Genomic DNA, 14,063 nt, shown 5'->3' on the forward strand with positions numbered 1-14,063 from the left:
GAGACTTGCCGGTAACGAGATTGAACAAGGTATTGGGATACCGACGATCGAATCTCGGGCAAGTAACATACCGATTGACAAAGGGAATTGTATACGGGATTGATTGAATCCTCGACATCATGGTTCATCCGATGAGATCATCGTGGAACATGTGGGAGCCAACATGGGTATCCAGATCCCGCTGTTGGTTATTGACCGGAGAGGCGTCTCGGTCATGTCTGCATGTCTCCCGAACCCGTAGGGTCTACACACTTAAGGTCCGGTGACGCTAGGGTTGTAGAGATATGTGTATGCGGAAACCCGAAAGTTGTTCGGAGTCCCAGATGAGATCCCGGACGTCACGAGGAGTTCCGGAATGGTCCGGAGGTGAAGAATTATACATAGGAAGTCAAGTTTCGGCCACAGGGAAAGTTTCGGGGGTTACCAGTATTGTACCGGGACCACCGGAAGGGTCCCGGGGGTCCACCGGGTGGGGCCACCTGTCCCGGAGGGCCCCGTGGGCTGAAGTGGGAAGGGAACCAGCCCCTAGTTGGCTGGGCGCCCCCCCATGGGCCTCCCCCCTGCGCCTAGGGTTGGAAACCCTAGGGTGGGGGGCGTCCCAGTTGCCTTGGGGGGCAAGGCACCCCCTTGGCCGCCGCCCCCCATCTAGATGGGGCTTGGCCGGCGCCCCCCTCCCAGGGGGCCTATATAAAGGGGGGGAGGGAGGGCAGAAACACAACAGCCTTGGGCGCCTCCCTCCTCCCCTGCTACACCTCTCCCTCTCGCAGAAGCTCGGCGAAGCCTTGCCGAGACCCGCTACATCCACCACCACGCCGTCGTGCTGCTGGATCTCCATCAACCTCTCCTTCCCCCTTGCTGGATCAAGAAGGAGGAGACGTCGCTGCACCGTACGTGTGTTGAACGCGGAGGTGCCGTCTGTTCGGCACTCGGTCATCGGTGATTTGAATCACGACGAGTACGACTCCGTCATCCATGTTCATTGGAACGCTTCCGCTCGCGATCTACAAGGGTATGTAGATGCACTCCTTTCCCCTCGTTGCTAGTATACTCCATAGATGGATCTTGGTGAGCGTAGGAAAAATTTAAAAATTATGCTACGATTCCCAACAGTGGCATCATGAGCCAGGCCTATGCGTAGTTACTATGCACGAGTAGAACACAAAGAAGTTGTGGGCGTTGATGTTGCCAATTCTTCTTGCCGCTACTAGTCGTTTCTTGTTTTGGCAGCATTGTAGGATGAAGCGGCCCGGACCGAACTTACACGTACGCTTACGTGAGACAGGTTCCACCGACTGACATGCACTAGTTGCATAAGGTGGCTAGCGGGTGTCTGTCTTTCCTACTTTAGTCAGAACGGATTCGATGAAAAGGGTCCTTATGAAGGGTAAATAGAAATTGGCAAATCACGTTGTGGTCATACGTAGGTAAGAAACGTTCTTGCTAGAAACCTACAAACCACGTAAAAAACTTGCAACAACAATTAGAGGACGTCTAACTTGTTTTTGCAGCATGTGCTATGTGATATGATATGGCCAGAAGATGTGATGAATGATATATGTGATGTATGAGATTGATCATATTCTTGTAATAGGAATCACGACTTGCATGTCGATGAGTATGAAAACCGGCAGGAGCCATAGGAGTTGTCTTTATTATTTTGTATGACCTGCGTGTCACTGAATAACGCCATGTAAATTACTTTACTTTGTTGCTAAACGCGTTAGCCATAGAAGTAGAAGTAATCGTTGGCGTGACAACTTCATGAAGACACAATGATGGAGATCATGATGATGGAGATCATGGTGTCATGCCGGTGACGAAGATGATCATGGTGCCCCAAAGATGGAGATCAAAGGAGCATAATGATGTTGGCCATATCATGTCACTATTTGATTGCATGTGATGTTTATCATGTTCTGCATCTTATTTGCTTAGAACGACGGTAGTAAGTAAGATGATCCCTTATAATAATTTCAAGAAAGTGTTCACCCTAACTGTGCACCGTTGCGAAGGTTCATTGTTTCGAAGCACCACGTGATGATCGGGTGTGATAGATTCTAACGTTCGCATACAACGGGTGTTGACGAGCCTAGCATGTACAGACATGGCCTCGGAACACACGCAATACACTTAGGTTGACTTGACGAGCCTAGCATGTACAGACATGGCCTCGGAACACGGAGGACTGAAAGGTCGAGCATGAGTCGTATAGAAGATACGATCAACATGGAGATGTTCACCGATCTTGACTAGTCCGTCTCACGTGATGATCGGACACGGCCTAGTTAACTCGGATCATGTTTCACTTAGATGACTAGAGGGATGTCTATCTGAGTGGGAGTTCATTGTGTAATTTGATTAGATGAACTTAATTATCATGAACTTAGTCTAAAATCTTTACACTATGTCTTGTAGATCTAATGGCCAACGTTGTCCTCAATTTCAACGCGTTCCTAGAGAAAACCAAGCTGAAAGATGATGGCAGCAACTATACGGACTGGGTCCGGAACCTGAGGATCATCCTCATAGTAGCCAAGAAAGATTATGTCTTAGAAGCACCGCTAGGTGAAGCACCAATCCCAGAGAACCAAGACGTTATGAACGCTTGGCAGCAGCGTGCTGATGATTACTCCCTCGTTCAGTGCGGCATGCTTTACAGCTTAGAACCGGGTCTCCAAAAGCGTTTTGAGAAACATGGAGCATATGAGATGTTCGAGGAGCTGAAAATGGTTTTCCAAGCTCATGCCCGGGTCGAGAGATATGAAGTCTCCGACAAGTTCTTCAGCTGTAAAATGGAGGAGAATAGTTCTGTTAGTGAGCACATACTCAGAATGTCTGGGTTGCACAACCGCTTGACTCAGCTGGGAGTTAATCTCCCGGATGATGCGGTCATTGACAGAATCCTTCAGTCGCTTCCACCAAGCTACAAGAGCTTTGTGATGAACTTCAATATGCAGGGGATGGAAAAAACCATTCCTGAGGTATATTCAATGCTGAAATCAGCGGAGGTGGAGATCAGAAAAGAACATCAAGTGTTGATGGTGAATAAAACCACTAAGTTCAAGAAGGGCAAGGGTAAGAAGAACTTCAAGAAGGACGGCAAGGGAGTTGCCGTGCCCGGTAAGCCAGTTACTGGGAAGAAGTCGCATCATGGACCCAAGCCCGAGACTGAGTGCTTTTATTGCAAGGGAAGTGGTCACTGGAAGCGGAACTGCCCCAAATACTTAGCGGACAAGAAGGCCGGCAACGCCAAAGGTATATGTAATATACATGTAATTGATGTGTACCTTACCAATACTCGTAGTAGCTCCTGGGTATTTGATACCGGTGAGGTTGCTCATATTTGTAACTCAAAACAGGAACTACGGAATAAACGGAGACTGGCGAAGGACGAGGTGACGATGCGCGTCGGGAATGGTTCCAAGGTCGATGTGATCGCCGTCGGCACGCTACCTCTGCATCTACCTACGGGATTAGTTTTAAACCTCAATAATTGTTATTTAGTGCCAGCTTTGAGCATGAACATTGTATCTGGATCTCGTTTAATTCGAGATGGCTACTCATTTAAATCCGAGAATAATGGTTGTTCTATTTATATGAGAGATATGTTTTATGGTCATGCCCCGCTGGTCAATGGTTTATTCTTGATGAATCTCGAACGTGATGTTACACATATTCATAGTGTGAATACCAAAAGATGTAAAGTTGATAACGATAGTCCCACATACTTGTGGCACTGCCGCCTTGGTCACATTGGTGTCAAGCGCATGAAGAAGCTCCATGCAGATGGACTTTTGGAGTCTCTTGATTACGAATCATTTGACACGTGCGAACCATGCCTCATGGGTAAGATGACCAAGACTCAGTTCTCCGGAACAATGGAGCGAGCAACCAACTTATTGGAAATCATACATACCGATGTGTGCGGTCCAATGAGTGTTGAGGCTCGCGGAGGATATCGTTATGTTCTCACTCTCACTGATGACTTAAGTAGATATGGGTATGTCTACCTAATGAAACACAAATCTGAAACCTTTGAAAAGTTCAAGGAATTTCAGAGTGAGGTGGAGAATCAACGTGACAGGAAAATAAAATTCTTACGATCAGATCGTGGAGGAGAATATTTAAGTCACGAATTTGGTACACACTTAAGGAAATGTGGAATCGTTTCACAACTCACGCCGCCTGGAACACCTCAGCGTAATGGTGTGTCCGAACGTTGTAATCGCACTCTATTGGATATGGTGCGATCTATGATGTCTCTTACCGATCTACCGCTCTCATTTTGGGGCTATGCTTTAGAGACTGCCGCATTCACTTTAAATAGGGCTCCGTCAAAATCCGTTGAGACGACACCGTATGAATTATGGTTTGGGAAGAAACCTAAGCTGTCGTTTCTAAAAGTTTGGGGATGCGATGCTTATGTCAAGAAACTTCAACCTGAAAAGCTCGAACCCAAGTCGGAGAAATGCGTCTTCATAGGATACCATAAGGAAACCATTGGGTATACCTTCTACCTCAGATCCGAAGGCAAGATCTTTGTTGCCAAGAACGGGTCCTTTCTGGAGAAAGAGTTTCTCTCGAAAGAATTAAGTGGGAGGAAAGTGGAACTTGATGAGGTGATAGTCACTCCTTCCGAACCGGAAAGTAGCGCAGCACGGGAAGATGTTCCTGTGGTTCCTACACCGACTGGGGAGGAAGTTAATGATGATGATCATGAAGCTTCGGATCAAGTTACTGCTGAACTTCGTAGGTCCACAAGGACACGTTCCGCACCAAAGTGGTACGGCAACCCTGTCCTGGAAATCATGTTGTTAGACAACGGTGAACCTTCGAACTATGAAGAAGCGATGGCGGGCCCGGATTCCGACAAATGGCTAGAAGCCATGAAATCCGAGATAGGATCCATGTATGAAAACGAAGTATGGACTTTGACTGACTTGCCCAATGATCGGCGAGCCATAGAAAATAAATGGATCTTTAAGAAGAAGACAGACGCGGATGGTAATGTGACCATCTATAAGGCTCGACTTGTCGCTAAGGGTTATCGACAAGTTCAAGGGGTTGACTACGATGAGACTTTCTCACCCGTAGTGAAGCTGAAGTCCGTCCGAATCATGTTAGCAATTGCCGCATACTATGATTATGAGATATGGCAGATGGACGTCAAAACGGCATTCCTTAACGGCTTCCTTAAGGAAGAATTGTATATGATGCAGCCGGAAGGTTTTGTCGATCCTAAGAATGCTGACAAAGTATGCAAGCTCCAGCGCTCAATCTATGGGCTGGTGCAAGCATCTCGGAGTTGGAACATTCGCTTTGATGAGATGATCAAAGCGTTTGGGTTTACACAGACTTATGCAGAAGCCTGTGTTTACAAGAAAGTGAGTGGGAGCTCTGTAGCATTTCTCGTATTATATGTGGATGACATACTATTGATGGGAAATGATATAGAATTCTTGGAAAGTATAAAGGCCTATTTGAATAAGTGTTTTTCAATGAAGGACCTAGGAGAAGCTGCTTATATATTAGGCATCAAGATCTATAGAGATAGATCAAGACGCCTCATTGGTCTTTCACAGAGTACATACCTTGACAAGATATTGAAGAAGTTCAATATGGATCAGTCCAAGAAGGGGTTCTTGCCTGTATTGCAAGGTGTGCAATTGAGCACGGCTCAATGCCCGACCACGGCAGAAGATATAGAAAAGATGAGCGTCATCCCCTATGCCTCGGCCATAGGGTCTATTATGTATGCCATGCTGTGTACCAGACCTGATGTAAACCTTGTCGTAAGTTTGGTAGGAAGGTACCAAAGTAATCCCGACATGGAACACTGGACAGCGGTCAAGAATATCCTGAAGTACCTGAAGAGGACTAAGGATATGATTCTCGTTTATGGAGGTGACGAAGAGCTCGTCGCAAAGGGTTACGTCGACGCTAGCTTTGACACAGATCTGGATGACTCGAAGTCACAAACCGGATACGTGTATATTTTGAATGGAGGAGCAGTAAGCTGGTGCAGTTGCAAGCAAAGCGTCGTGGCGGGATCTACATGTGAAGCGGAGTACATGGCGGCCTCGGAGGCAGCACAGGAAGCAGTCTGGATGAAGGAGTTCATTACCGACCTAGGGGTGATTCCCAATGCGTCGGGCCCGATGACTCTCTTCTGTGACAACACTGGAGCTATTGCCCTTGCGAAGGAGCCCAGGTTTCACAAGAAGACCAGGCATATCAAGCGTCGCTTCAACTCCATTCGTGAAAGTGTTCAAAATGGAGACATAGATATTTGTAAAGTACATACGGACCTGAATGTAGCAGATCCGTTGACTAAACCTCTCCCTAGAGCAAAACATGATCAACACCAGGACGCAATGGGTGTTCGATTCATCACAATGTAACTAGATTATTGACTCTAGTGCAAGTGGGAGACTGTTGGAAATATGCCCTAGAGGCAATAATAAATGGTTATTATTATATATTTCTTTGTTCATGGTAATTGTCTATTGTTCATGCTATAATTGTATTATCCGGAAATCGTAATACATGTGTGAATACATAGACCACAACGTGTCCCTAGTAAGCCTCTAGTTGACTAGCTCGTTGATCAACAGATAGTCATGGTTTCCTGACTATGGACATTGGATGTCATTGATAACGGGATCACATCATTAGAAGAATGATGTGATGGACAAGACCCAATCCTAAGCATAGCTCAAAGATCGTGTAGTTCGTTTGCTAGAGCTTTTCCAATGTCAAGTATCATTTCCTTAGACCATGAGATCGTGCAACTCCCGGATGCCGTAGGAGTGCTTTGGGTGAGCCAAACGTCACAACGTAACTGGGTGACTATAAAGTTGCACTACGGGTATCTCCGAAAGTGTCTGTTGGGTTGGCACGGATCGAGACTGGGATTTGTCAGTCCGTATGACGGAGAGGTTGTTGGAAATATGCCCTAGAGGCAATAATAAATGGTTATTATTATATATTTCTTTGTTCATGGTAGTTGTCTACTGTTCATGCTATAATTGTATTATCCGGAAATCGTAATACATGTGTGAATACATAGACCACAACGTGTCCCTAGTAAGCCTCTAGTTGACTAGCTCGTTGATCAACCGATAGTCATGGTTTCCTGACTATGGACATACGATGTCATTGATAACGGGATCACATCATTAGGAGAATGATGTGATGGACAAGACCCAATCCTAAGCATAGCATAAAAGATCGTGTAGTTTCGTTTGCTAGAGCTTTTCCAATGTCAAGTATCTTTTCCTTAGACCATGAGATCGTGCAACTCCCGGTTACCGTAGGAGTGCTTTGGGTGTGCCAAATGTCACAACGTAACTGGGTGACTATAAAGGTGCACTACGGGTATCTCCGAAAGTGTCTGTTGGGTTGGCACGGATCGAGACTGGGATTTGTCACTCCGTGTGACGGAGAGGTATCTCTGGGCCCACTTGGTAATGCATCATCATAATGAGCTCAATGTGACTAAGGCGTTAGTCACGGGATCATGCATTGCGGTACGAGTAAAGAGACTTGCCGGTAACGAGATTGAACAAGGTATTGGGATACCGACGATCGAATCTCGGGCAAGTAACATACCGATTGACAAAGGGAATTGTATACGGGATTGATTGAATCCTCGACATCGTGGTTCATCCGATGAGATCATCGTGGAACATGTGGGAGCCAACATGGGTATCCAGATCCCGCTGTTGGTTATTGACCGGAGAGGCGTCTCGGTCATGTCTGCATGTCTCCCGAACCCGTAGGGTCTACACACTTAAGGTCCGGTGACGCTAGGGTTGTAGAGATATGTGTATGCGGAAACCCGAAAGTTGTTCGGAGTCCCGGATGAGATCCTGGACGTCACGAGAGGTTCCGGAATGGTCCGGAGGTGAAGAATTATATATAGGAAGTCAAGTTTCGGCCACCGGGAAAGTTTCGAGGGTTACCAGTATTGTACCGGGACCACCGGAAGGGTCCCGGGGGTCCACCGGGTGGGGCCACCTGTCCCGGAGGGCCCCGTGGGCTGAAGTGGGAAGGGAACCAGCCCCTAGTGGGCTGGGCGCCCCCCCATGGGCCTCCCCCCTGCGCCTATGGTTGGAAACCCTAGGGTGGGGGGCGCCCCAGTTGCCTTGGGGGGCAAGGCACCCCCTTGGCCGCCGCCCCCCCCATCTAGATGGGGCTTGGCAGGCGCCCCCCCTCCGAGGGGGCCTATATAAAGGGGGGAGGGAGGGCAGAAACACAACAGCCTTGGGCGCCTCCCTCCTCCCCTGCTACACCTCTCCCTCTCGCAGAAGCTCGGCGAAGCCCTGCCGAGACCCGCTACATCCACCACCACGCCGTCGTGCTGCTGGATCTTCATCAACCTCTCCTTCCCCCTTGCTGGATCAAGAAGGAGGAGACGTCGCTGCACCGTACGTGTGTTGAACGCGGAGGTGCCGTCCGTTCGGCACTCGGTCATCGGTGATTTGAATCACGACGAGTACGACTCCGTCATCCACGTTCATTGGAACGCTTCCGCTCGCGATCTACAAGGGTATGTAGATGCACTCCTTTCCCCTCGTTGCTAGTATACTCCATAGATGGATCTTGGTGAGCGTAGGAAAATTTTAAAAATTATGCTACGATTCCCAACAGAGGTGTCTCTGGGCCCACTCGGTAATGCATCATCATAATGAGCTCAATGTGACTAAGGAGTTAGTCACGGGATCATGCATTGCGGTACGAGTAAAGAGACTTGCCGGTAACGAGATTGAACAAGGTATTGGGATACCGACGATCGAATCTCGGGCAAGTAACATACCGATTGACAAAGGGAATTGTATACGGGATTGATTGGATCCTCGACATCGTGGTTCATCCGATGAGATCATCGTGGAACATGTGGGAGCCAACATGGGTATCCAGATACCGCTGTTGGTTAATGACCGGAGAGGCGTCTCGGTCATGTCTGCATGTCTCCCGAACCCGTAGGGTCTACACACTTAAGGTTCAGTGACGCTAGGGTTGTAGAGATATGTGTATGCGGAAACCCGAAAGTTGTTCAGAGTCCTGGATGAGATCCCGGACATCACGAGGAGTTCCATAATGGTCCGGAGGTGAAGAATTATATATAGGAAGTCAAGTTTCGGCCACCGGGAAAGTTTCGGGGGTCACCGGTATTGTACCGGGACCACCGGAAGGGTCCCGGGGGTCCACCGGGTGGGGCCACCTGTCCCGGAGGGCCCCATGGGCTGAAGTGGGAGGGGAACCAGCCCCTAGTGGGCTGGGGCGCCCCCCTTGGGCCTCCCCCTGCGCCTAGGGTTGGAAACCCTAGGGGTGGGGGGCGCCCCACTTGACTTGTGGGGGAAGTTTCCCCCCTGGCCGCCGCCCCCCTTGTAGATGGGATCCTGGGCCGGCGCCCCCCCAGGGGGCCTATATATAGTGGGGGGGAGGGAGGGAAGCAAGACCACAGCCCCTGGCGCCTCCCTCTCCCCCTGCAACACCTCTCCCTCCCGCTTGTGCTTGGCGAAGCCCTGCCGGGATCCCGCTACATCCACCACCACGACGTCGTGCTGCTGGATCTCCATCAACCTCTCCTCCCCCCTTGCTGGATCAAGAAGGAGGAGACGTTGCTGCTCCGTACGTGTGTTGAACGCGGAGGTGGCGTCCGTTCGGCACTCGGTCATCGGTGATTTGGATCACGGCGAGTATGACTCCATCAACCCCGTTCACTTGAACGCTTCCGCTCGCGATCTACAAGGGTATGTAGATGCACTCCTTTCCCCTCGTTGCTAGTATACTCCATAGATGGATCTTGGTGATGCGTAGGAAATTTTAAAATTCTGCTACGATCCCCAACATTCTCCGCCCACAAAGGCCTTCCAAAAATGTCCGGATCCGGAGTAGGAGGCAAGTGGATGGCCTCTACCGTCCGGGAGAAGGATATCAAAAAGCTTCGGGAGGCCGGGTACCTGGCCAAGAAAATCAGGCACCGTCTCCCGACGGCGGGACAGATCGTCCCTACTCCGGAACCCCATGAGAGAGTTGTATTCCTTCCTCATTTTTGTCCGTGGGCTAGGGTTTCCCCTCCACCCGTTCGTTCGCGGCATCATGTATTATTACGGGATCGATTTCCATGATCTATCCCCCAATTCCTTCCTCAACATCTCGACATTCATCGTCGTGTGCGAGGCTTTTCTCCGCATCTCGCCACACTTTGGCTTATGGCTGAAGATCTTTAATGTGAAACCCAAGGCGGTGAGTGGCGAGCACGCCGAGTGCGGGGGTGCTATGGTGAGCAAGATGCCCAACTTCACATGGCCAACAGGTACTTTTAATGATTCCGTCAAAGAGTGGCAACAGCAGTGGCTTTACATCACTGAGCCGCGCGGCACGGAATGGGCCGCCGCTCCCGAGTTCCGATCCGGAGCCCCTCTGCGGCTTACGTCCTGGCCCACGAAGGGCCTGAACTGGTCTTCGTCCGACGAACTGTCGGTGCTCCAGATGCACGTTAAGGATATGGAAGACAAGAACATCGAACTTGTCAATGTAGTCCAGGTGATGTTAGTTCGCCGGATCCTGCCTTGTCAACACCGGACTTGCAATCTATGGGAATTCGATCCGGCCAAGCACCAGACCCTGCGAGAGCTCTTTGGCTCCTCGCACAAAGACATCTGGAAGGTGCTTTTCAAGTCCGGCAAATCATGGCCGGACTCGGCCGAGGACCGCGGGTACGAACTGTCCCGCCCTGCAAGCTCGGTAAGTTATTTTTACGTTTTATCCGCATAACCCAAGGAAAATGCTTAGTGTGTTTTCCTCAACTCCACTAGGGCTGGACGAAGAAGGCGGAGCGGATCCATTGTCCGGCCCTGCTGCCCGAAGGACCGGCCGACCCACTTCTGACGAAGATGCTGGTCCCGGCGCCGTACAAGGAGCCGAAGAAGAAGGCCAAAAAGACCCGGGGTGTCCTTCCTCGCCGCGGCACTTCAGACACAATATCCGAAGGTTCCAACGCCCGTTCTGCCTCCGAAGAGGACGAGGAGGAGGAAGAAGACGAATCCCCAGCGGGGGGGAGAAAGAAGAGGGCGGCCTCCATACACTTGGAGGCCGAGTCACCTAAAAGGGGAAAAGCTCCTCTTCCGGAAGAGTCCACTGCCGCCGCCGACAACAGCCCGGCGTGGGATCCCAGGGCCCAGCCCCTGGTGAACCCGTGAGTATAAAATCCGAACACATTTATGCGTCCAGTCTCATCATGGCGTAATATTTTAACCTGAGCCATATTTTTTGTAGTCCGGCGAGGTCCCGCACCGAACGATCCTCATCAGAAGATTTGCTGAGTTCGGATGCTATGGAGAGCGGGACGCCCCCGAAGGCCCCTTCTCTGAAACATGTGGATAACACCGAGGCTTCGTCCCAGAAGGACCCCGGCCAAGGAGGGGAGGAAGAGATCATGAAAGCGGCGCCTGGGGGTCAAACTTCAGGGGCCGGAGATTTGGGGGAGAAGATTCCCATGGGAGTCGTCGGCGGGAGCCATCTTGAATTTAGCTCCCAGCCGGACGCAATTCCGGAGACCAATACGGCTCCAGAATCAAGCAGGAGGCCTCCCTCGTCTGGAGGGGGCGTGTCTGTTCCACCGGCAATCTCTGTCCAACCAGAGGTGCCGGATGCTTTGTTGGCGGCGCTGAAGAGCGCCTCCATCGTCGATGAACACCGTGCCCTTATGGGTGCGGTGATTGAGAAGATTCATCCGCCGAGAGTGGACTGAATGAAGCCTGCATCAGCCTTATAAGAGGCTTTGAGGTATGTTTTATGAGGTTTCGAAGAATGTCATAGTATGGATAGTAGCCCCTGATACACTGTTCGGTGAGAGAAAGAACCGGACAGAGGATCAAATTTTATGTTCGCATGAAGACTCATTTGGTGACATCTATCTCTCTTTTATAAGCAGGCGTCTGCAGCGGCTGCTGCCTCTCATACTGCGGAGGTCTCCGGACTGAATCAAAGTCTGGAGCGGACCAAAGAAGAACTTGGCCAGTTGAAAAGGCAGTTGGAAGATAAGCAAGGTAAACGCAAGCCTTGTTTGCGTTTAGTGCGAACAAATTTCCAGTATGATAAAATATGTTCCATGATTTTCTCTAGGGACGATGACCGAAGTCGAGGCTCTTAAGAAGGCTGTGGCCGAGGCCGAGGAAAAGGCATCCGCAGGGCAGGCTCTTCGTGAGAAGCACGAGGCCAGGGTTATTGAAGCTGAGCAGAAGCTTCAAGATGCCGTTAAGAAATGCGAGACCTTGGAGCAGAGTTTAACGGAGAAAGAATCCGAACTCACCAGGGCTCATCAGGCCGCGCGCGATGCCCGGGGGAAACCCAAGGCGCCCTGCAGGAGATCCAAGAGGCGAGGAAGATCGCAGCGGGTAAGGCTCTTTTCCATGTAAATCAAGTATTTGAAGAGAAAATCATGTTTCTAATTTTGAGTTCGGATTTCTCCAAGGGGTGTTTACGGAACTGCCCCGCAGCATATCGGATGCCGCCCAATTCTACCGAGCCGAAGAAAGGAACACTGCATATAAGCTCTTCTGGTCGCAGTATCTGGCACCGAATTATCCGGTGCCTTTCGTCGACCAACTTAAACAGCTGATCGAACTGCATAGGGCGGCCGAACTAGCCATGAAGTATTTGACTATCCGGCTATGGCCCGCCGAGCCGATTCCAAGCAGCTGCTTCGGGCTCGTGAAGCGGCTTGTGGGTGCTTGCCCTCGACTTGACGTCATCAAGCGGTCGGCCTGTATAGAGGGTGCGAGAATGGCCTTCGCCCGCGCAAAGGTGCACTGGGGGAAGATGGATGCTGAAAAGCTGATGACCGAGGGACCGCCAGAGGGGAAGGAGCACCGCAAGCCCGAATTATATTATGAAAGTGTCCTGGAAGGATCCTGCCTTGCGGCGGAGCAATGCACCAAGGACATTATATTTCCATGAATACAATCATGTTGTCCTTTGTAATGTTGAACAAGGTCATGTCTATTATTTATTGCCTGTTATATTAAAAGTTTATCCTCCTGCGTGGCCGTTTTATATATTAATTCTGAGAGTTGGCCAGTCGTCGGCTTCTGCCCCCACGTAGGAAGTACGGGGGTGTTCGGGATAAACCTGATCACTCTTTATCCCAGTTTTGGGTTCTTCGAAGGAGGTGTTCAGCACAACGAACCAGGCAATCGGACTATAGGGCTTTATCACTCTCACTTAGCCATAGGAGCTTTAGGAAAGGAAGGTAGGCGCAGCCCCCGGTGTTCGGAAGACCGCACGAGGGGCTCGTATAAGCACCTGATCGGAAGAAAAACGATCCATCGCACGCTGCATTGGTTATGGCATTATGCGGGAGAAATCCTTAAAGATTTTACAACCTCTCGAACAGTTGACCAGCTCTCGCCGTATCATGACAGTCAGTTTTCGGCTTTCTCTACTGAGGTGCTCGTCCGGAAGAATCGGGACACAATCGCAGTAGTTCTCCCTGTGCCGCCTTAGCCGATATAGCGGAACGTAAGGCAGCAAAACATGGGAGCCGGGCAAACCCAACATTTGACCCAAGACATGATTCGGAGCTGATGCATATAATGCTATAAGTTCGGGGTGCCGAACTTCCATGAAGGTGTTCGGACTTTATTGCCGTACTATGGGTAAAACGAAGCCCCTGACATATTTAAGGCATATCGCGGTGTACGGATGCCACTTGACAAAAGAATTTTAACAAGAAATAACAGCAGATAAGCGTTATATAAATCCACATGTTGTATTTTGAATAGTACGTCGATGCGTATTAGTACAGGTAATGCGATAAAAAAGAAATATGACTGTGGAACCTGCCGAGACCAGGGGGAGAGGCTGTGTGCGGATCCGGAGCATATTCGGATGGTCATCGCGGGGAATATCTAAGGATTCCCTTGCGTGTTCGAGCTGCTTCTATATCGCCAGTACTGGTCTGCGCAAAGTTGAACCTGCAAAAAAAATGTAAGAAATGCTTGTGTGCCGCAGAGCGGTTGAGCCGCGGCATGTGGCCTCTCCTGGCCTTCGCC

This window comes from Triticum aestivum, chromosome 3D (genome assembly GCF_018294505.1).
Source record: "Triticum aestivum cultivar Chinese Spring chromosome 3D, IWGSC CS RefSeq v2.1, whole genome shotgun sequence".
In the NCBI taxonomy this organism is placed as follows: domain Eukaryota; kingdom Viridiplantae; phylum Streptophyta; class Magnoliopsida; order Poales; family Poaceae; genus Triticum; species Triticum aestivum.